Raw genomic sequence first — 21574 nt, 5'->3', positions numbered from 1 at the left:
TGCTCTTGAGACCTTGGCAGTGAAAAGTTACTCAAAGATCAAAAAGTTATCGAACTATGTGGCCGTGGCGTGGCGTCAAAGAAACACCATTCGCCACGAAACAGGAAGTTGTTGTAACTCGGCCGTACATTGTCGAATCTGCTCAAAATCTCTCATATGTCATAACATCCTGACCCGGAACACATCTGAATGATAATTTTGAATCAAACTGATAGCGCCACCTAGTGGCAACCGGAAGTTGCACGCTTCGTACTTTGACATCCTGCTCCTCACAGATTCATCAGATCCCTCTCAAATGTTGTCAAACAAGCCTTAAGACCTTGATAATGCTTCGTTGTGAAGATTGTAAGAAGTTACTGAAGGGCGGCGACGTGGCGGCTCGGCGAATTTCGATCCTTCGCCATGAACGAATAAACTGATGTAACTCGACTCCACATCATCAGATCTTTACCAGATGTCATGTGTTTGATTAGACTCCAGGCCTGACGACATCTGCAGTCCAATTTTGAATCATAGTCATAGCGCCACCTACTGGTAACAGGAAGTTAAAGTCTTTATACTTTGGCTTGTTTCTCTTAGTAGGTAAATCAAATCAATATCAAATTTGTTCCACACAAATACAAGAAGTTCATAATGCCAGATCATGAAGCTTTTGATGTTCCGTCGAACGCCGTTGCCGTGGCGATGCAGTGTTCGCCGTTAACAACGAAGGTCATTTTGAGAGGCTAAAAATGCTCGAAACATAAGCAAATTTGGCAAGCAGATTACAAGGCCGAAATGTAGTTACAGAATATGATTTTATTGGTTCAGAGTGGCAAATCGGCTCAATAGCGCCCCCTACAAAATTTCGACGAAGCAGCCCTCGCAGTACGTTTGACCTAGATGTATGAAATGTGGTAGGAACATGTATCGCATATGGACTTCAATAAAAGTCTCTTGGGGCAATGCTCTAAACCCAACCGGAAGTCAGCCATTTTGCATTTTTTATGAATTTCTCATGTCGTTTTTGTCATTTCCAGGCGCTGCACTTTAACGAACTCCTCCTAGGGAATTCATCAGATCAACTTCAAATTTGGTCGGTACAGTCTAAAGACCTTTGTGATGAAAAGTTACTCAAAGCTTGTTGTTTCGTGAAAAGCTGTTGCCGTGGCGACGCATCCTTCGCCGTTAACAACGAAGGTCATTTTGAGAGGCTAAAAATGCTCGAAACATAACCAAACTTGGCAAGTCGATTACAAGGCCGAAATGTAGTTATGGAAAATGATTTTATTGGTTCAGAGTGGCAAATCGGCTCAATAGCGCCCCCTACAAAATTTCAACGAAGCAGCCCTCGCAGTACGTTTCACCTAGATGTATGAAATTTGGTAGGAACATGTATCACATATGGACTTAAATAAAAGTCTCTTGGGGCCATGCTCTGAACCTGCATGCAGTGTCTGACGGTCACAGAACTGAATGGCAGCATCAACCAGAGTCCTCGCGCCGTCCGACGGTCGCGGACATTCTCGGCCGCACAGGCCGGAGTCCCACCGGCACCCCGACGTGCATGCACCCCGACGTGCATATAGCGAGGGCCCGCTCATCGCTGCTCGCAGCTTTAATTAGGGCCCGAGCACCGACGTAGTCGGAGCGGAGGACCTATTGAATTTCGAATGTTTATTATTATTATTAGGGCCCGAGCACCGACGTAGTCGGAGCGGAGGACCTATTGAATTTCGAATGTTTATTATTATTCTTATTATTATTTTACCAGTTTGATGGCAAAAAGGAGGTGCTTGGGATATTGGGAAGTCTGTGAAATTTGGCACGCAAGCCAGAATTTGCGAAAATTGCAGTCTGATTGGGGTGTCCAGCTGCAGTATGAAATATTGGCTCGCTAGCGCCCCCTATTGAGTAGCCCCAACATCAGGATTCACCCAGCTGTATGAAAGTTGGTAGTTATGTGGAACGTGATGAGACGCACCAAAAATCCTCTTGGCCGTTTTCTCTAAACCAAACAGGAAGTCGGCCATTTTTGCTTTTATGACGTTTTTTGACCGTTTCAAGGCGTCATACTTTAACGAACTCCTCCCAGAGATTTGACCCGATTGACTTCAGATTCGGGTAGTCTGCTCTTGAGACCTTGGCAGTGAAAAGTTACTCAAAGATCAAAAAGTTATCGAACTATGTGGCCGTGGCGTGGCGTCAAAGAAACACCATTCGCCACGAAACAGGAAGTTGTTGTAACTCGGCCGTACATTGTCGTATCTGCTCCAAATCTCTCATATGTCATAACATCCTGACCCGGAACACATCTATATGATAATTTAGAATCATAGTGATAGCGCCACCTAGTGGCAACCGGAAGTTGTACGCTGCGTACTTTGACATCCTGCTCCTCACAGATTAATCAGATCCCTCTCAAATGTTGTGAGAGAAGTCTTAAGACCTTGATAATGCTTCGTTGTGAAGATTGTAAGAAGTTACTGAAGGGCGGCGACGTGGCGGCTCGGCGAATTTCGATCCTTCGCCATGAACGAATAAACTGATGTATCTCGACTCCACATCATCAGATCTTTACCAGATTTCACATGCTTGATTAGACTCCAGGCCTGAAGACATCTGCAGGCCAATTTCGAATCATAGTCATAGCGCCACCTACTGGTAACAGGAAGTTAAAGTCTTTATACTTTGGCTTGTTTCTCTTAGTAGGTAAATCAAATCAATATCAAATTTGTTCCACACAAATATAAGAAGTTCATAATACCAGATCATGAAGCTTTTGATGTTTCGTCGAACGCCGTTGCCGTGGCGATGCAGTCTTCGCCGTGAACAACGAAGGTCATTTTGAGAGGCTAAAAATGCTCGAAACATAAGCAAACTTGGCAAGTAGATTACAAGGCCGAAATGTAGTTATAGAATATGATTTTATTGGTTCAGAGTGGCAAATCGGCTCAATAGCGCCCCCTACAAAATTTCAACGAAGCAGCCCTCGCAGTACGTTTGACCTAGATGTATGAAATGTGGTAGGAACATGTATCGCATATGGACTTCAATAAAAGTCTCTTGGGGCTATGCTCTAAACCCAACCGGAAGTCAGCCATTTTGCATTTTTTATGAATTTCTCATGTCGTTTTTGTCATTTCCAGGCGCTGCACTTTAACGAACTCCTCCTAGGGAATTCATCAGATCAACTTCAAATTTGGTCGGTACAGTCTAAAGACCTTTGTGATGAAAAGTTACTCAAAGCTTGTTGTTTCGTGAAAAGCTGTTGCCGTGGCGACGGAATTTCGATCCTTCGCCATAAATGAATAAACTGATGTAACTCGACTCCACATCATCAGATCTTTACCAGATTTCACGTGTTTGATTAGACTCCAGGCCTGAAGACATATGCAGGCCAATTTTGAATCATAGTCATAGCGCCACCTACTGGTAACAGGAAGTTAAAGTCTTGATACTTTGGCTTGTTTCTCTTAGTAGGTAAATCAAATCAATATCAAATTTGTTCCACACAAATAGTTCATAATGCCAGATCATGAAGCTTTTGATGTTTCGTCGAACGCCGTTGCCGTGGCGATGCAGTCTTCGCCGTTAACAACGAAGGTCATTTTGAGAGGCTAAAAATGCTCGAAACATAAGCAAACTTGGCATACACATTTAAAGCCCAAAATGTAGTTGTATAATATGATTTTATTGGTTCAGAGTGGCAAATCGGCTCAATAGCGCCCCCTACAAAATTTCAACGAAGCAGCCCTCGCAGTACGTTTCACCTAGATGTATGAAATTTGGTAGGAACATGTATCACATATGGACTTAAATAAAAGTATATTGGGGCCATGCTCTGAACCTGCATGCAGTGTCTGACGGTCACGGAACTGAATGACAGCATCAACCAGAGTCCTCGCGCCGTCCGACGGTCGCGGACGTTCTCGGCCGCGCAGGCCGGAGTCCCGCCGCCACCCCGACGTGCATGCACCCCGACGTGCATATTGCGAGGGCCCGCCCATCGCTGCTCGCAGCTTTAATTAGGGCCCGAGCACCGACGTAGTCGGAGCGGAGGACCTATTGAATTTCGAATGTTTATTAGGGCCCGAGCACCGACGTAGTCGGAGCGGAGGACCTATTGAATTTCGAATGTTTATTAGGGCCCGAGCACCGACGTAGTCGGAGCGGAGGACCTATTGAATTTCGAATGTTTATTATTATTCTTATTCTTATTCTTATTATTCTTATTTTTAGTGTTTCGTCGCAAAAAGGAGGTGCTTGGGATATTGGGTAGTCTGTGAAATTTGGCACGCAAGCCAGAATTTGCGAAAATTGCAGTCTGATTGGGGTGTCCAGCTACGGTATGAAATATTGGCTCGCTAGCGCCCCCTATTGAGTAGCCCCAACATCAGGTTTCACCCAGCTGTATGTAAGTTGGTAGGTATGTGGAACGTGATGAGACGCACCAAAAATCCTCTTGGAAGTTTTCTCTAAACCAAACAGGAAGTCGGCCATTTTTTCTTTTATGACGTTTTTTGACCGTTTCAAGGCGTCATACTTTAACGAACTCCTCCCAGAGATTTGACCCGATTGACTTCAGATTCGGCTAGTCTGCTCTTGAGACCTTGGCAGTGAAAAGTTACTCAAAGATCAAAAAGTTATCGAACTATGTGGCCGTGGCGTGGCGTCAAAGAAACACCATTCGCCACGAAACAGGAAGTTGTTGTAACTCGGCCGTACATTGTCGAATCTGCTCCAAATCTCTCATATGTCATAACATCCTGACCCGGAACACATCTTTATGATAATTTAGAATCATAGTGATAGCGCCACCTAGTGGCAACCGGAAGTTGTACGCTGCGTACTTTGACATCCTGCTCCTCACAGATTAATCAGATCCCTCTCAAATGTTGTCATACAAGCCTTAAGACCTTGATAATGCTTCATTGTGAAGATTGTAAGAAGTTACTGAAGGGCGGCGACGTGGCGGCTCGGCGAATTTCGATCCTTCGCCATGAACGAATAAACTGATGTATCTCGACTCCACATCATCAGATCTTTACCAGATTTCACGTGCTTGATTAGACTCCAGGCCTGAAGACAGCTGCAGGCCAATTTTGAATCATAGTCATAGCGCCACCTACTGGTAACAGGAAGTTAAAGTCTTTATACTTTGGCTTGTTTCTCTTAGTAGGTAAATCAAATCAATATCAAATTTGTTCCACACAAATACAAGAAGTTCATAATGCCAGATCATGAAGCTTTTGATGTTTCGTCGAACGCCGTTGCCGTGGCGATGCAGTCTTCGCCGTTAACAACGAAGGTCATTTTGAGAGGCTAAAAATGCTCGAAACATAAGCAAACTTGGCAAGCAGATTACAAGGCCGAAATGTAGTTACGGAATATGATTTTATTGGTTCAGAGTGGCAAATCGGCTCAATAGCGCCCCCTACAAAATTTCGACGAAGCAGCCCTCGCAGTACGTTTGACCTAGATGTATGAAATTTGGTGGGAACATGTATCACATATGGACTTAAATAAAAGTATATTGGGGCCATGCTCTAAACCTGCATGCAGTGTCTGACGGTCACAGAACTAAATGGCAGCATCAGCCAGAGTCCTCGCGCCGTCCGACGGTCGCGGACGTTCTCGGCCGCGCAGGCCGGAGTCCCGCCGGCACCCCGACGTGCATATTGCGAGGGCCCGCCCATCGCTGCTCGCAGCTTTAATTATTATTATTCTTCTTATTTTTAGTGTTTCGTCGCAAAAAGGAGGTGCTTGGGATATTGGGAAGTCTGTGAAATTTGGCACGCAAGCCAGAATTTGCGAAAATTGCAGTCTGATTGGGGTGTCCAGCTACGGTATGAAATATTGGCTCGCTAGCGCCCCCTATTGAGTAGCCCCAACATCAGGATTCACCCAGCTGTATGAAATTTGGTCGGTATGTGGAACGTGATGAGACGCACAAAAAATCCTCTTGGCCGTTTTGTCTAAACCAAACAGGAAGTCGGCCATTTTTGCTTTTATGACGTTTTTTGACCGTTTCAAGGCGTCATACTTTAACGAACTCCTCCCAGAGATTTGACCCGATTGACTTCAGATTCGGCTAGTCTGCTCTTGAGACCTTGGCAGTGAAAAGTTACTCAAAGATCAAAAAGTTATCGAACTATGTGGCCGTGGCGTGGCGTCAAAGAAACACCATTCGCCACGAAACAGGAAGTTGTTGTAACTCGGCCGTACATTGTCGAATCTGCTCAAAATCTCTCATATGTCATAACATCCTGACCCGGAACACATCTATATGATAATTTAGAATCATAGTGATAGCGCCACCTAGTGGCAACCGGAAGTTGTACGCTGCGTACTTTGACATCCTGCTCCTCACAGATTCATCAGATCCCTCTCAAATCTTGTCAAACAAGCCTTAAGACCTTGATAATGCTTCATTGTGAAGATTGTAAGAAGTTACTGAAGGACGGCGACGTGGCGGCTCGGCGAATTTCGATCCTTCGCCATGAACGAATAAACTGATGTAACTCGACTCCACATCATCAGATCTTTACCAGATTTCACGTGTTTGATTAGACTCCAGGCCTGAAGACATCTGCAGGCCAATTTTGAATCATAGTCATAGCGCCACCTACTGGTAACAGGAAGTTAAAGTCTTTCTACTTTGGCTTGTTTCTCTTAGTAGGTAAATCAAATCCATATCAAATTTGTTCCACACAAATACAAGAAGTTCATAATGCCAGATCATGAAGCTTTTGATGTTTCGTCGAACGCCGTTGCCGTGGCGATGCAGTCGTCGCCGTTAACAACGAAGGTCATTTTGAGAGGCTAAAAATGCTCGAAACATAAGCAAACTTGGCAAGTAGATTACAAGGCCGAAATGTAGTTACGGAATATGATTTTATTGGTTCAGAGTAGCAAATCGGCTCAATAGCGCCCCCTACAAAATTTCGTCGAAGCAGCCCTCGCAGTACGTTTGACCTAGATGTATGAAATGTGGTAGGAACATGTATCGCATATGGACTTCAATAAAAGTCTCTTGGGGCCATGCTCTAAACCTGCATGCAGTGTCTGACGGTCACAGAACTGAATGGCAGCATCAGCCAGAGTCCTCGCGCCGTCCGACGCTCGCGGACGTTCTCGTCCGCGCAGGCCGGAGTCCCGCCGGCACCCCGACGTGCATATTGCGAGGGCCCGCCCATCGCTGCTCGCAGCTTTAATTAGGGCCCGAGCACCGACGTAGTCGGAGCGGAGGACCTATTGAATTTCGAATGTTTATTATTATTCTTATTATTATTATTATTATTATTTTATGTGTTTCGTCGCAAAAAGGAGGTGCTTGGGATATTGGGAAGTTTGTGAAATTTGGCAAGCAAGCCAGAATTTGCGAAAATTGCAGTCTGATTGGGGTGCCCAGCTGCGGTATGAAATATTGGCTCGCTAGCGCCCTCTATTGAGTAGCCCCAACATCAGGTTTCACCCAGCTGTATGAAAGTTAGTAGGTATGTGGAACGTGATGAGACGCACCAAAAATCCTCTTGGAAGTTTTCTCTAAACCAAACAGGAAGTCGGCCATTTTTACTTTTATGACGTTTTTTGACCGTTTCAAGGCGTCATACTTTAACGAACTCCTCCCAGAGATTTGACCCGATTGACTTCAGATTCGGCTAGTCTGCTCTTGAGACCTTGGCAGTGAAAAGTTACTCAAAGATCAAAAAGTTATCGAACTATGTGGCCGTGGCGTGGCGTCAAAGAAACACTATTCGCCACGAAACAGGAAGTTGTTGTAACTCGGCCGTACATTGTCGAATCTGCTCAAAATCTTCCATATGTCATAACATCCTGACCCGGAACACATCTATATGATAATTTTGAATCAAACTGATAGCGCCACCTAGTGGCAACCGGAAGTTGTACGCTGCGTACTTTGACATCCTGCTCCTAACAGATTAATCAGATCCCTCTCAAATGTTGTCATACAAGCCTTAAGACCTTGATAATGCTTCATTGTGAAAATTGTAAGAAGTTACTGAAGGGCAGCGACGTGGCGGCTCGGCGAATTTCGATCCTTCGCCATGAACGAATAAACTGATGTATCTCGACTCCACATCATCAGATCTTTACCAGATTTCACATGCTTGATTAGACTCCAGGCCTGAAGACATCTGCAGGCCAATTTCGAATCATAGTCATAGCGCCACCTACTGGTAACAGGAAGTTAAAGTCTTTATACTTTGGCTTGTTTCTCTTAGTAGGTAAATCAAATCAATATCAAATTTGTTCCACACAAATACAAGAAGTTCATAATGCCAGATCATGAAGCTTTTGATGTTTCGTCGAACGCCGTTGCCGTGGCGATGCAGTCTTCGCCGTGAACAACGAAGGTCATTTTGAGAGGCTATAAATGCTCGAAACATAAGCAAACTTGGAAAGTAGATTACAAGGCCGAAATGTAGTTATGGAATATGATTTTATTGGTTCAGAGTGGCAAATCGGCTCAATAGCGCCCCCTACAAAATTTCGACGAAGCAGCCCTCGCAGTACGTTTGACCTAGATGTATGAAATGTGGTAGGAACATGTATCGCATATGGACGTCAATAAAAGTCTCTTGGGGCTATGCTCTAAACCCAACCGGAAGTCAGCCATTTTGCATTTTTTATGAATTTCTCATGTCGTTTTTGTCATTTCCAGGCGCTGCACTTTAACGAACTCCTCCTAGGGAATTCATCAGATCAACTTCAAATTTGGTCGGTACAGTCTAAAGACCTTTGTGATGAAAAGTTACTCAAAGCTTGTTGTTTCATGAAAAGCTGTTGCCGTGGCGACGGAATTTCGATCCTTCGCCATAAACGAATAAACTGATGTAACTCGACTCCACATCATCAGATCTTTACCAGATTTCACGTGTTTGATTAGACTCCAGGCCTGAAGACATATGCAGGCCAATTTTGAATCATAGTCATAGCGCCACCTACTGGTAACAGGAAGTTAAAGTCTTGATACTTTGGCTTGTTTCTCTTAGTAGGTAAATCAAATCAATATCAAATTTGTTCCACACAAATAGTTCATAATGCCAGATCATGAAGCTTTTGATGTTTCGTCGAACGCCGTTGCCGTGGCGATGCAGTCTTCGCCGTTAACAACGAAGGTCATTTTGAGAGGCTAAAAATGCTCGAAACATAAGCAAACTTGGCATACACATTTAAAGCCCAAAATGTAGTTGTATAAAATGATGTTATTGGTTCAGAGTGGCAAATCGGCTCAATAGCGCCCCCTACAAAATTTCAATGAAGCAGCCATCGCAGTACGTTTCACCTAGATGTATGAAATTTGGTAGGAACATGTATCACATATGGACTTAAATAAAAGTATATTGGGGCCATGCTCTGAACCTGCATGCAGTGTCTGACGGTCACAGAACTGAATGGCAGCATCAACCAGAGTCCTCGCGCCGTCCGACGGTCAGGCCAGAGTCCCGCCGGCACCCCGACGTGCATGCACCCCGACGTGCATATTGCGAGGGCCCGCTCATCGCTGCTCGCAGCTTTAATTAGGGCCCGAGCACCGACGTAGTCGGAGCGGAGGACCTATTGAAACCGTAATGTTTATTATTATTATTCTTCTTCTTCCGCTTTCATGGCAAAAAGGAGGTGCTTGGGATATTGGGAATGTTGTGAAATTTGGCACGCAAGCCAGAATTTGCGAAAATTGCAGTCTGATTGGGGTGTCCAGCTGCGGTATGAAATATTGGCTCGCTAGCGCCCCCTATTGAGTAGCCCCAACATCAGGATTCACCCAGCTGTATGAAATTTGGTCGGTATGTGGAACGTGATGAGACGCACAAAAAATCCTCTTGGCCGTTTTGTCTAAACCAAACAGGAAGTCGGCCATTTTTGCTTTTATGACGTTTTTTGACCGTTTCAAGGCGTCATACTTTAACGAACTCCTCCCAGAGATTTGACCCGATTGACTTCAGATTCGGCTAGTCTGCTCTTGAGACCTTGGCAGTGAAAAGTTACTCAAAGATCAAAAAGTTATCGAACTATGTGGCCGTGGCGTGGCGTCAAAGAAACACCATTCGCCACGAAACAGGAAGTTGTTGTAACTCGGCTGTACATTGTCGAATCTGCTCAAAATCTCTCATATGTCATAACATCCTGACCCGGAACACATCTATATGATAATTTAGAATCATAGTGATAGCGCCACCTAGTGGCAACCGGAAGTTGTACGCTGCGTACTTTGACATCCTGCTCCTCACAGATTAATCAGATCCCTCTCAAATGTTGTCAAACAAGCCTTAAGACCTTGATAATGCTTCGTTGTGAAGATTGCAAGAAGTTACTGAAGGGCGGCGACGTGGCGGCTCGGCGAATTTCGATCCTTCGCCATGAACGAATAAACTGATGTATCTCGACTCCACATCATCAGATCTTTACCAGATTGCACATGCTTGATTAGACTCCAGGCCTGAAGACATCTGCAGGCCAATTTTGAATCATAGTCATAGCGCCACCTACTGGTAACAGGAAGTTAAAGTCTTTATACTTTGGCTTGTTTCTCTTAGTAGGTAAATCAAATCAATATCAAATTTCTTCCACACAAATACAAGAAGTTCATAATGCCAGATCATGAATATTTTGATGTTTCGTCGAACGCCGTTGCCGTGGCGATGCAGTCTTCGCCGTGAACAACGAAGGTCATTTTGAGAGGCTAAAAATGCTCGAAACATAAGCAAACTTGGCATACACATTTAAAGCCCAAAATGTAGTTGTATAATATGATTTTATTGGTTCAGAGTGGCAAATCGGCTCAATAGCGCCCCCTACAAAATTTCGACGAAGCAGCCCTCGCAGTACGTTTGACCTAGATGTATGAAATGTTGTAGGAACATGTATCGCATATGGACTTCAATAAAAGTCTCTTGGGGCTATGCTCTAAACCCAACCGGAAGTCAGCCATTTTGCATTTTTTATGAATTTCTCATGTCGTTTTTGTCATTTCCAGGCGCTGCACTTTAACGAACTCCTCCTAGGGAATTCATCAGATCAACTTCAAATTTGGTCGGTACAGTCTAAAGACCTTTGTGATGAAAAGTTACTCAAAGCTTGTTGTTTCGTGAAAAGCTGTTGCCGTGGCGACGGAATTTCGATCCTTCGCCATGAACGAATAAACTGATGTAACTCGACTCCACATCATCAGATCTTTACCAGATGTCATGTGTTTGATTAGACTCCAGGCCTGACGACATCTGCAGGCCAATTTTGAATCATAGTCATAGCGCCACCTACTGGTAACAGGAAGTTAAAGTCTTTATACTTTGGCTTGTTTCTCTTAGTAGGTTAATCAAATCAATATCAAATTTGTTCCACACAAATAGAAGAAGTTCATAATGCCAGATCATGAAGCTTTTGATGTTTCGTCGAACGCCGTTGCCGTGGCGATGCAGTCTTCGCCGTTAACAACGAAGGTCATTTTGAGAGGCTAAAAATGCTCGAAACATAAGCAAACTTGGCAAGTAGATTACAAGGCCGAAATGTAGTTACAGAATCTGATTTTATTGGTTCAGAGTGCCAAATCGGCTCAATAGCGCCCCCTACAAAATTTCGACGAAGCAGCCCTCGCAGTACGTTTGACCTAGATGTATGAAATGTGGTAGGAACATGTATCACATATGGACTTAAATAAAAGTATATTGGGGCCATGCTCTGAACCTGCATGCAGTGTCTGACGGTCACGGAACTGAATGGCAGCATCAACCAGAGTCCTCGCGCCGTCCGACGGTCGCGGACGTTCTCGGCCGCGCAGGCCGGAGTCCCGCCGCCACCCCGACGTGCATGCACCCCGACGTGCATATTGCGAGGGCCCGCTCATCGCTGCTCGCAGCTTTAATTAGGGCCCGAGCACCGACGTAGTCGGAGCGGAGGACCTATTGAAACCGTAATGTTTATTATTATTATTATTCTTATTCTTAGTCTTTCGTCGCAAAAAGGAGGTGCTTGGGATATTGGGAATGTTGTGAAATTTGGCACGCAAGCCAGAATTTGCGAAAATTGCAGTCTGATTGGGGTGTCCAGCTGCGTTATGAAATATTGGCTCGCTAGCGCCCCCTATTGAGTAGCCCCAACATCAGGTTTCACCCAGCTGTATGAAAGTTGGTAGGTATGTGGAACGTGATGAGACGCACCAAAAATCCTCTTGGAAGTTTTCTCTAAACCAAACAGGAAGTCGGCCATTTTTGCATTTATGACGTTTTTTGACCGTTTCAAGGCGCCATACTTTAACGAACTCCTCCCAGAGATTTGACCCGATTGACTTCAGATTCGGCGAGTCTGCTCTTGAGACCTTGGCAGTGAAAAGTTACTCAAAGATCAAAAAGTTATCAAACTATGTGGCCGTGGCGTGGCGTCAAAGAAACACCATTCGCCACGAAACAGGAAGTTGTTGTAACTCGGCCGTACATTGTCGAATCTGCTCAAAATCTCTCATATGTCATAACATCCTGACCCGGAACACATCTATATGATAATTTAGAATCATAGTGATAGCGCCACCTAGTGGCAACCGGAAGTTGTACGCTGCGTACTTTGACATCCTGCTCCTCACAGATTAATCAGATCCCTCTCAAATGTTGTCGAACAAGCCTTAACACCTTGATAATGCTTCGTTGTGAAGATTGTAAGAAGTTACTGAAGGGCGGCGACGTGGCGGCTCGGCGAATTTCGATCCTTCGCCATGAACGAATAAACTGATGTATCTCGACTCCACATCATCAGATCTTTACCAGATTTCACATGCTTGATTAGACTCCAGGCATGAAGACATCTGCAGGCCAATTTTGAATCATAGTCATAGCGCCACCTACTGGTAACAGGAAGTTAAAGTCTTTATACTTTGGCTTGTTTCTCTTAGTAGGTAAATCAAATCAATATCAAATTTGTTCCACACAAATACAAGAAGTTCATAATGCCAGATCATGAAGCTTTTGATGTTTCGTCGAACGCCGTTGCCGTGGCGATGCAGTCTTCGCCGTGAACAACGAAGGTCATTTTGAGAGGCTAAAAATGCTCGAAACATAAGCAAACTTGGCAAGTAGATTTCAAGGCCGAAATGTAGTTACGGAATATGATTGTATTGGTTCAGAGTGGCAAATCGCCTCAATAGCGCCCCCTACAAAATTTCGACGAAGCAGCCCTCGCAGTACGTTTGACCTAGATGTATTAAAATGTGGTAGGAACATGTATCACATATGGACTTCAATAAAAGTCTCTTGGGGTTATGCTCTAAACCCAACCGGAAGTCAGCCATTTTGCATTTCTTATGAATTTTTAGTGTCGTTTTTGTCATTTCCAGGCGCTGCACTTTACCGAACTCCTCCTAGGGAATTAATCAGATCAACTTCAAATTTGGTCGGTACAGTCTAAAGACCTTTGTGATGAAAAGTTACTCAAAGCTTGTTGTTTCGTGAAAAGCTGTTGCCGTGGCGACGCATTCTTCGCCGTTAACAACGAAGGTCATTTTGAGAGGCTAAAAATGCTTGAAACATAACCTAACTTGGCAAGTAGATTACAAGGCCGAAATGTAGTTATGGAATATGATTTTATTGGTTCAGAGTGGCAAATCGGCTCAATAGCGCCCCCTACAAAATTTCAACGAAGCAGCCCTCGCAGTACGTTTCACCTAGATGTATGAAATTTGGTAGGAACATGTATCACATATGGACTTCAATAAAAGTATATTGGGGCCATGCTCTAAACCTGCATGCAGTGTCTGACGGTCACAGAACTGAATGGCAGCATCAGCCAGAGTCCTCGCGCCGTCCGACGGTCGCGGACGTTCTCGGCCGCGCAGGCAGGCGCATGCACCCCGACGTGCATATAGCGAGGGCCCGCTCATCGCTGCTCGCAGCTTTAATTATTCTTATTATTCTTATTTTTAGTGTTTCGTCGCAAAAAGGAGGTGCTTGGGATATTGGGAATGTTGTGAAATTTGGCACGCAAGCCAGAATTTGCGAAAATTGCAGTCTGATTGGGGTGTCCAGCTGCGGTATGAAATATTGGCTCGCTAGCGCCCCCTATTGAGTAGCCCCAACATCAGGATTCACCCAGCTGTATGAAATTTGGTCGCTATGTGGAACGTGATGAGACGCACAAAAAATCCTCTTGGCCGTTTTGTCTAAACCAAACAGGAAGTCGGCCATTTTTGCTTTTATGACGTTTTTTGACCGTTTCAAGGCGTCATACTTTAACGAACTCCTCCCAGAGATTTGACCCGATTGACTTCAGATTCGGCTAGTCTGCTCTTGAGACCTTGGCAGTGAAAAGTTACTCAAAGATCAAAAAGTTATCGAACTATGTGGCCGTGGCGTGGCGTCAAAGAAACACCATTCGCCACGAAACAGGAAGTTGTTGTAACTCGGCTGTACATTGTCGAATCTGCTCAAAATCTCTCATATGTCATAACATCCTGACCCGGAACACATCTATATGATAATTTAGAATCATAGTGATAGCGCCACCTAGTGGCAACCGGAAGTTGTACGCTGCGTACTTTGACATCCTGCTCCTCACAGATTAATCAGATCCCTCTCAAATGTTGTCAAACAAGCCTTAAGACCTTGATAATGCTTCGTTGTGAAGATTGCAAGAAGTTACTGAAGGGTGGCGACGTGGCGGCTCGGCGAATTTCGATCCTTCGCCATGAACGAATAAACTGATGTATCTCGACTCCACATCATCAGATCTTTACCAGATTGCACATGCTTGATTAGACTCCAGGCCTGAAGACATCTGCAGGCCAATTTTGAATCATAGTCATAGCGCCACCTACTGGTAACAGGAAGTTAAAGTCTTTATACTTTGGCTTGTTTCTCTTAGTAGGTAAATCAAATCAATATCAAATTTCTTCCACACAAATACAAGAAGTTCATAATGCCAGATCATGAAGATTTTGATGTTTCGTCGAACGCCGTTGCCGTGGCGATGCAGTCTTCGCCGTGAACAACGAAGGTCATTTTGAGAGGCTAAAAATGCTCGAAACATAAGCAAACTTGGCATACACATTTAAAGCCCAAAATGTAGTTGTATAATATGATTTTATTGGTTCAGAGTGGCAAATCGGCTCAATAGCGCCCCCTACAAAATTTCGACGAAGCAGCCCTCGCAGTACGTTTCACCTAGATGTATGAAATTTGGTAGGAACATGTATCACATATGGACTTAAATAAAAGTATATTGGGGCCATGCTCTGAACCTGCATGCAGTGTCTGACGGTCACAGAACTGAATGGCAGCATCAACCAGAGTCCTCGCGCCGTCCGACGGTCGCGGACGTCCTCGGCCGCGCAGGCCGGAGTCCCGCCGGCACTCCGACGTGCATGCACCCCGACGTGCATATAGCGAGGGCCCGCTCATCGCTGCTCGCAGCTTTAATTAGGGCCCGAGCACCGACGTAGTCGGAGCGGAGGACCTATTGAATTTCGAATGTTTATTAGGGCCCGAGCACCGACGTAGTCGGAGCGGAGGACCTATTGAATTTCGAATGTTTATTATTATTAGGGCCCGAGCACCGACGTAGTCGGAGCGGAGGACCTATTGAATTTCGAATGTTTATTCTTATTCTTCTTCCGCTTTCATGGCAAAAAGGAGGTGCTTGGGATATTGGGAATGTTGTGAAATTTGGCACGCACGCCAGAATTTGCGAAAATTGCAGTCTGATTGGGGTGTCCAGCTGCGGTATGAAATATTGGCTCGCTAGCGCCCCCTATTGAGTAGCCCCAACATCAGGTTTCACCCAGCTGTATGAAAGTTGGTAGTTATGTGGAACGTGATGAGACGCACCAAAAATCCTCTTGGCCGTTTTCTCTAAACCAAACAGGAAGTCGGCCATCTTTACTTTTATGACGGTTTTTGACCGTTTCAAGGCGTCATACTTTAACGAACTCCTCCCAGAGATTTGACCCGATTGACTTCAGATTTGGCTAGTCTGCTCTTGAGACCTTGGCAGTGAAAAGTTACTCAAAGATCAAAAAGTTATCGAACTATGTGGCCGTGGCGTGGCGTCAAAGAAACACCATTCGCCACGAAACAGGAAGTTGTTGTAACTCGGCCGTACATTGTCGAATCTGCTCTAAATCTCTCATATGTCATAACATCCTGACCCGGAACACATCTATATGATAATTTTGAATCAAACTGATAGCGCCACCTAGTGGCAACCGGAAGTTGTACGCTGCGTACTTTGACATCCTGCTCCTAACAGATTAATCAGATCCCTCTCAAATCTTGTCATACAAGCCTTAAGACCTTGATAATGCTTCATTGTGAAAATTGTAAGAAGTTACTGAAGGGCGGCGACGTGGCGGCTCGGCGAATTTCGATCCTTCGCCATGAACGAATAAACTGATGTATCTCGACTCCACATCATCAGATCTTTACCAGATTTCACATGCTTAATTAGACTCCAGGCCTGAAGACATCTGCAGGCCAATTTCGAATCATAGTCATAGCGCCACCTACTGGTAACAGGAAGTTAAAGTCTTTATACTTTGGCTTGTTTCTCTTAGTAGGTAAATCAAATCAATATCAAATTTGTTCCACACAAATACAAGAAGTTCATAATGCCAGATCATGAAGCTTTTGATGTTTCGTCGAACGCCGTTGCCGTGGCGATGCAGTCTTCGCCGTGAACAACGAAGGTCATTTTGAGAGGCTAAAAATGCTCGAAACATAAGCAAACTTGGCAAGTAGATTACAAGGCCGAAATGTAGTTACAGAATCTGATTTTATTGGTTCAGAGTGGCAAATCGGCTTAATAGCGCCCCCTACAAAATTTCAACGAAGCAGCCCTCGCAGTACGTTTGACCTAGATGTATGAAATGTGGTAGGAACATGTATCGCATATGGACTTCAATAAAAGTCTCTTGGGGCTATGCTCTAAACCCAACCGGAAGTCAGCCATTTTGCATTTTTTATGAATTTCTCATGTCGTTTTTGTCATTTCCAGGCGCTGCACTTTAACGAACTCCTCCTAGGGAATTCATCAGATCAACTTCAAATTTGGTCGGTACAGTCTAAAGACCTTTGTGATGAAAAGTTACTCAAAGCTTGTTATTTCGTGAAAAGCTGTTGCCGTGGCGACGGAATTTCGATCCTTCGCCATGAACGAATAAACTGATGTAACTCGACTCCACATCATCAGATCTTTACCAGATTTCACGTGTTTGATTAGACTCCAGGCCTGAAGACATATGCAGGCCAATTTTGAATCATAGTCATAGCGCCACCTACTGGTAACAGGAAGTTAAAGTCTTGATACTTTGGCTTGTTTCTCTTAGTAGGTAAATCAAATCAATATCAAATTTGTTCCACACAAATAGTTCATAATGCCAGATCATGAAGCTTTTGATGTTTCGTCGAACGCCGTTGCCGTGGTGATGCAGTCTTCGCCGTTAACAACGAAGGTCATTTTGAGAGGCTAAAAATGCTCGAAACATAAACAAACTTGGTATACACATTTAAAGCCCAAAATGTAGTTGTATAATATGATTTTATTGGTTCAGAGTGGCAAATCGGCTCAATAGCGCCCCCAACAAAATTTCAACGAAGCAGTCCTCGCAGTACGTTTGACCTAGATGTATGAAATGTGGTAGGAACATGTATCACATATGGACTTCAATAAAAGTCTCTTGGCGCCATGCTCTAAACCCAACCGGAAGTCAGCCATTTTGCATTTCTTATGAATTTCTAGTGTCGTTTTTGTCATTTCCAGGCGCTGCACTTTAACGAACTCCTCCTAGGGAATGAATCAGATCAACTTAGAATTTGGTCAGAACAATCTAAACACCTTAGCGATTAAAAGTTACTAAAAGCTTTAGGTTTCATCAAACGACGTGGATATGATGTGATGGCCATTTTACATGGCTCGCCATCATCCATCAAGCTGTTGTAACTCAACTGTACTTTGTCTAAACTGTCCCAAACTTGACATACTTGTTGACTGTCATGGCTTTAGGACTTCTGCATGCCAATATTAACTCAGTCATAGCGCCACCTACTGATAAGCACGGACGTAAGCAGGATTCTATAATTACAGCGGCCCAAACACTGAACTTATTGAAAGGGTTTGTGGGCACACCATAAGAAAAAGACTTTACTGATCTAAATATGTGCAAACTAAGATGCTTGGAGAGCAGAAATTAGATGAAAGTGGTTGTCAAGCCATTGTCAGTGGGCATTAGTATAAATGATCTGTCCAGAGCTTCTTCGTGAGAATCAGGTTGAACGTTATAATGAATGAGTCACACTACAATCTAAAGTTACAGAAGAGCTTAAAATGAAGAGTTTTAAATTAAAGTGTTCAAGTAAAAGTATATGGCACTACTGTTTTGTTAACTTTCATGTAAGTCCAAATACAATCAGCAGGACACTGCAGGGAGTTGAACCCCATCCCAGTAAACAGAGTACCACTTACCAGTGCCTTTTGCTTTTTTGGTCTAGACAGAAGGTCAAGCAAAACCTACATTAACAGCATATGAGTGGCAATATTTAATTTCAGAATTCTTGTGAATCACTTGGAGCAAAGTACATGTTAATGTGTTATATTTTAAATCCTATGCAGCATAGATTCGGTTTTATAAATGAGCTTAATTTGTGACACGTTTTGGTTCTAATGTAGTTTCTACAATGTTTTTTATTAGCGAGGGAATACATTTGAAATTCTGTACTCAGTTATAGTCATGGTTTAAATGTTCAAGAACATACTGTATCCGTTTCAAAATGCTGTTTTAATGCAGGAAAAGAAACCAGAGATTATATATGAATGCATTTTATTTATATAGCGCTTTTCACAGACAATAATATCACAAAGTGCTTAACAGAGCAGACATTTAAAAGCATAAAAACAACAATGTCAATAAAGTATATACACAGAAAAGTAAAAACGGCCCAAACACTGAACTTATTGAAAGGGTTTGTGGGCACACCATGAGAAAAAGACTTTTCTGATCTAAATATGTGCAAACTAAGATGCTTGGAGAGCAGAAATTAGATGAAAGTGGTTGTCAAGCCACTGTCAGTGGGCATTAGTATAAATGATCTGTCCAGAGCTTCTTCGTGAGAATCAGGTTGAACGTTATAATGAATGAGTCACACTACAATCTAAAGTTACAGAAGAGCTTAAAATGAAAACAGTTTTAAATTAAAGTGTTCAAGTAACAGCAAATGGCACTACTGTTTTGTTAACTTTCATGTCAGTCCAAATACAATCAGCAGGACACTGCAGGGAGTTGAACCCCATCCCAGTAAACTGAGAGTACCACTTACCAGTGCCTTTTGCTTTTTTGGTCTAGACAGAAGGTCAAGCAAAACCTACATTAACAACAGCATATGAGTGGCAATATTTAATATTACAGAATTCTTGTGAATCACTTGGATTTCAAATGCTGATAAGTAATCGCATTTTTGATTAAGTGCTTAAAGAGCAAAGTACATGTTAATGTGTTATATTTTAAATGCTATGCAGCATAGATTCGGTTTTATAAATGAGCTTAATGTTTAATTTAACATAGTCATGGTTTAAATGTTCAAGAACATACTGTATCCGTTTCAAAATGCTGTTTTAATGCAGGAAAAGAAACCAGAGATTATATATGAATGAATTTTATATATAGTGCTTTTCACAGACAATAATATCACAAAGCGCTTAACAGAGCAGACATTTAAAAGCATAAAAACAACAATGTCAATAAAGTATATACACAGAAAAGTAAAAACTAAAAAATGAAAGAAATAAAAATGTAAAACATATTTTAAGAGCAGGTCTAGGACATGGGTTTACTTTGTACACAAACGCCAGCCTAAACAGGTGGGGTTTGAGCTGGTTTTTAAATGTAGTCACAGTATCTGCGAGGCAGATACAGACAGAATGAACATCATAACAGAGTTATAACGCATTCAATGTATATGACAGAACCATGGCAGGTCCAGGCTCCAGATATAACCACGATCCTTTGAAACCTGTGAGGCGAGAAAGCACAAAGACTCCGGGGAAGAAGCAAAGTCAGTAATGTGCGTTCATGGTATCGGTAATAGAGTGAATAATATGAATAATAAAAATGATATCAGCAGTGGGAGTCAACAGGGCCATGGTGGGAGGAAGGACCAGGGTCCACATAAAACCACGATCCATGGAACCTGTGAGGCGAAAAAGCACAAAGACTCCGGGGAAGAAGCAAAGTCAGTAATGTGCATGAATGAGACATGAATTCATACAGAATGCGAGAGAGAAGAGAAGCTCAGTGTATCCTAGGAAGTCCCCCAGTAGTCTAAGCCTATAGCAGCTTATTTAGGGGCTGGTCCAAGGCAAACCTGAGCCAGCCCAAACTATAAACCTGAGCCAGCCCCAACTATAAACACTATCACAAAGGAAAGTCTTAAGCCTACTTTTAAATATGGTGAGTGTGTCTGAAACAGTTAGAATGTATTCATTTTTTCTTAGTGAGCAGCTTTATGTGAAAAAGAGCATACAATTGCATCGTGATCACTGAAATATGCTGGCAGTACTATAGTTTGTGTATCATACTGTGTTGTTTTAATGTACACATGGTCAATTAATGTGCCTTTCCCAGTAGTGGGCTGAGAGACAACTTGAATGTACCCTTTATCTGTCATAAAATCATAAATGATTGAGGATTTCAAAATGTTGTCATTGAAATCTCCCATTACAGCAATTGTATCACTAAGTGGATCCAAGGACTCAAGTAGATTGTTTAAATGTGCTTTAAACAATGGCATGGGATATGATGGCGGGCGATAGATGACTGCTATCAATATGTTGTAAGTAACACAGTTGTATACCAGACATTCTAAATTGACATGTGGTAGATTAATAATGTTGTATGTCAACTTGTCTGCACTATACATGCCAACACCGCCATGATGCTGGTTTTGCAAGGCAATCAATGACGGATTGTCACTAGTATATGATGCACTTCGAGGACAGCTATCAAAATGAAAACCATCAATGTTGATTGCCTGTGTAGAGGGAGCAGCAGGTAGCCATGTTTCTGTAACAGCAATACAGTGAAGGTTCAAACGTTGTGTAAATACTGTTAAATCTGCCACATGGCGAGGCAAGCTTTGCACGTTCATCAAAAACACATTAAAAGCACGATCAGGTAATTTCTGCTGTGTCATATTGTCAGTTAAATATGGTTCCATGCGTTGAAGTGCATGTTGAATATTTTCCTTACAATAAATAGCTTTCTCCTCGAAATCTTGAATTACTAACCCTGACAGATTTCTCACACGACTCAGTGCCACATATGCTTGTCCAGCGGCAAAGATTTTCTTCAGGGAAACCACAGCTTTATCAACTGTAATACCCTGTACCTTATGCACTGTACACGCCCAAGCCAGTTTTAGTGGAAATTGTCGTCGCAATCCTCCATTACTACTGACCTTATCTTCTTCAGGTTTGATACCTGTGGAAGTCGTGGATTGTGTTGAGAATGATGCACTTTGTTTTCTGCACTGTGCGCCAACTAGTTTATCATCAAATTCAACATAGATCATTTGAGGAAAAGTGCTGTTACTTGAAG

This window comes from Melanostigma gelatinosum (genome assembly GCF_949748355.1).
Source record: "Melanostigma gelatinosum genome assembly, chromosome: 1".
NCBI lineage: Eukaryota > Metazoa > Chordata > Actinopteri > Perciformes > Zoarcidae > Melanostigma > Melanostigma gelatinosum.
Note: the sequence above shows the minus strand (reverse complement) of the source record.